The sequence below is a fragment of the Halichoerus grypus genome, chromosome 9 (assembly GCF_964656455.1).
Source record: "Halichoerus grypus chromosome 9, mHalGry1.hap1.1, whole genome shotgun sequence".
Classification (NCBI taxonomy): domain Eukaryota; kingdom Metazoa; phylum Chordata; class Mammalia; order Carnivora; family Phocidae; genus Halichoerus; species Halichoerus grypus.
The window spans coordinates 95,031,193-95,034,445 of record NC_135720.1 but is presented as its reverse complement, the minus strand read 5'-3'; the positions used below and the strand labels follow the sequence as shown (position 1 = coordinate 95,034,445).

General features: G+C 37.1%; 1 non-coding gene across 1 annotated transcript; it reads left to right on the top strand.

The window, feature by feature from the left end:
- Positions 1-242: 242 nt before the first annotated feature.
- Positions 243-349, top strand: LOC118540617 (U6 spliceosomal RNA). The gene has a single exon (XR_004919742.2). It is a non-coding gene; the product is annotated as a U6 spliceosomal RNA (small nuclear RNA).
- Positions 350-3,253: the final 2,904 nt, after the last annotated feature.

The window sequence follows — 3,253 nt, the reverse complement described above, 5'->3', positions numbered from 1 at the left end:
ACTCAGTGGAGAGATCAGGTGATAACTTGAAGAGTCACACCATATCCCCATCATCTTTTATGTGGGGAGGAACAAAACGTGGTCAAATTTCATAGCTCAAAATGTAGAAAGTTAATTGCATGTTGGTTTCTCTCCTCTGTTGTGCCCAATCAGTAAAAGAGATGTCCAATGAATGCCTACTGGCTTTGCTGGTCTTTTTGTTTTGTTGGACTGGGCAATCAGATTTAAGAATCCAAGAAATAGTGCTCACTTTGGCAGCACATATACTAAAATTGGAATGATACAGAGAAGATTACGATGGCCCCTGCACAAGGGTGACACACAAATTTGTTAAATGTTCCATATTTTTTTGGCTAAACAAATATTTTAAAGCATAAAAAAAAAGAATCTAAGAAATAATAGGAACTGGTTTGATGCTCTCTGAACACATAGTTTACTTTGTAGTCTACATTGTGCTAAAAGAAATGAAAGAGGGTATCTTAGTTTTCTGATGCTCAAAGCTAAAGAGGAAAAACATACAGACAAATTTGATACAGCTAGATGTCATGGACATGAACTTGAATCTGAAATACCTGATTCTAAGAAATCTTGAATTTAATTACCAGAGCCGCAGTATGCCTATAATAATAGATTAAAACAAACAAAGAGTGGCATCCTCTTCACTCCTACACCCTAACTTTGGTCTTCTTGTCTACTTTTTCTATGGAGATGGAACGTAGGAGATGAGGAAAAGAAATTCCCTTAATCAGAAAATCACAATATCAAAGAAGTAAAAAAATATGCCACATTTATGAAAATAAATTGTAGAGTGACTCAAACTACACCATGCAATTTGATCTTCATAGCCACTCTTTCAAGTAGATAGGGAATATTTTTATCATCTCTATCTTAGAAAGGAAGCATTTGAAACTCAACAAATTTAAGTGACTTACCCAAGTTGACAAAGTTATTAAGTTGGATGTCATCCAGATCTTCCGAATCCAATTCCTTTGCTCTTTTGACTTTTAGGATTTTTAATTAGGATAGGCAGTAACAAAACAGCCCCAAATCTCAGTAGCTTACCCCCCCAAAATTTCTCACTCTTGCTTACATGGCTCATATGGTTTGGCAGGGTGTCCTTCTCCACATGGGGACCCTGGCTATAAAGCTTCCCTGTCTTGCAGCTACACCATCTGGAACTTGATGTCTCCTTAGTTGCTGAGGCACGGGAAAGAGCACTGAAGGGTCTCAGACCAGCAATTAAATACTTCATAATTTCTTCTCACAAACCATTATCCAAAAATAGTGATATGGTAGGAAGTCTCAGCCTTGTGTGAACCCAGGAGGGGAAGAGAATTGGATATGACTAAGTACTAGAAGTCTTCTGATACGGTGACTTTGGATAAGTAATTATTCACAGGTAGGAAAATGAGCATTAAAACAATTATGAGGGACGCCTGGGTGGCTCAGTTGGTTAAGCATCTACCTTCGGCTCAGATCATGATCCCAGGGTCCTAGAATTGAGTCCCACATCAGGCTCCCTGCTCACCAGGGAGCCTGCTTCTCCCTCTGCATGCTTCCCCCTACTTGTGCACGCTCTCTCTCGCTCTTACAAATAAATAAATAAATAAAACAATTATGAAATAATTTCCCTTACCAGGGGTTTCTGCAATTTCTGTTTCTATAAATGACAGAATCAAAAGATAATATCCTTTTAAATTAAACCCAAAACACATCATGTATGCTAGCCACATTTAAAGTGCCAACAGCCTGAAAGTCAGGCAGCTAAAACATTCCTTACACTCTGTGAAAACAACAGCCTGTATTGACCTGAGATTACTGTCAATCCTTGTTTAAGAACTGAGATTTTAAGTGGGTCCAACTTAATGTCAAACAGAGAAAAAGAATAAGTATAGCAGCAGATTTGCTTGTTAATTTATTTTTTTCCTGGTATCAAGACATTAAAAACTCCCAAGATCTACTGTATTACTTCAGAGATGTAGAACTGTGATACTTTTTGTAGCTAGAAGTCTCTGACAATTATGGGGAAGGATTATTGCATATCTTTCAATATTGCTCTGAACTCAGAAAGCTTGAGAGAATAGCTAGGTAAATGACCAGAGCAATTTTATATCTTAGAAATCAAAGAAACAGCATGATTTAATGGAAAAAGAATGAGCTGCAGAATCAAATGCCCTTGCTTTGGTTTTTGACTATACCATTCATTGAGCCTCAGGCTTATTGAATGTAAAAAAGGTATAAATATTAACACCTGCCTTACTGGGTAATTGTGAAGAACCCATGGGACAGTTTTTTGTGACAGCAGTCCCTACGCTGTAAAGCACTAAAATCAAACTTAGATGCTATTGAAAATTTGTTGGGTTGATATAGAGGAAACGAAAGACCAAATTCTGTGACACATAAGAGCCAGGGTCGGACCATTAAAAATGTGGCGAGAGGAACTTTTTGCTCGGAAGTTTCTTCCTTTCCTTCTTATTGCAGATGATCTAAGCATGATATACTCTGTTCTTCCTTCCTCTATGCAGGTACAAGAAACTTAGAGCTCATTTTATGGTTAGAAGCAATGATCATTTTTAGAACTTTTTTTTTTTCTAAATCCGTGAAATAGAATGTGTGTAGGAAAAAAAGAAAAAGCTTTAAGTTTTCATGCATGCTGAAAAGATAATTTTTTTTTTCCTAAAGCATTTGCCTAGAAAGATTTTCCATGTGTTCAATATAATGAGGCTTAATCCACTTTAAGGAGGATTACGTATTTGTCTCCAGCAAGTAACATGTGCTCCTTTAAACAAAATGTATGTGGGTGAAATGCTGCAATTTAAACTGTAGAGGTGAACTTGATCAAATAAATGAATACGTTCAATAAATGAAGAAACTAATAATTAAAATTGAATTTCGACTGGATAAAATATGTGGCCAGTGTTGCAAAGCATGCCTTTGCTACTATGGTGTTAGTATTTTAGTTCAAGCTAGTGGGTTGAAGAACAGATGTTGAAAAACTGTGCTTTTTGGTTATAAACACTATTCATATGAACTAATTTCTTATGAACTATAATCCTCATCTTTAAACTTTTTTTAGAGCCAGAATTTTAACATGTGCCATTTTAAACTGCCTAAATAACCAGAGAGTTAGAAATCTCTTGGAAAGAAAGTGCTTCTGGGGCGCCTGGGTGGCTCAGTCAGTTAAGTGGCTGCCTTCAGCTCAGGTCATGATCCCAGGGTCCTGGGATCGAGCCCCATGTCAGGCTCCCTGCTC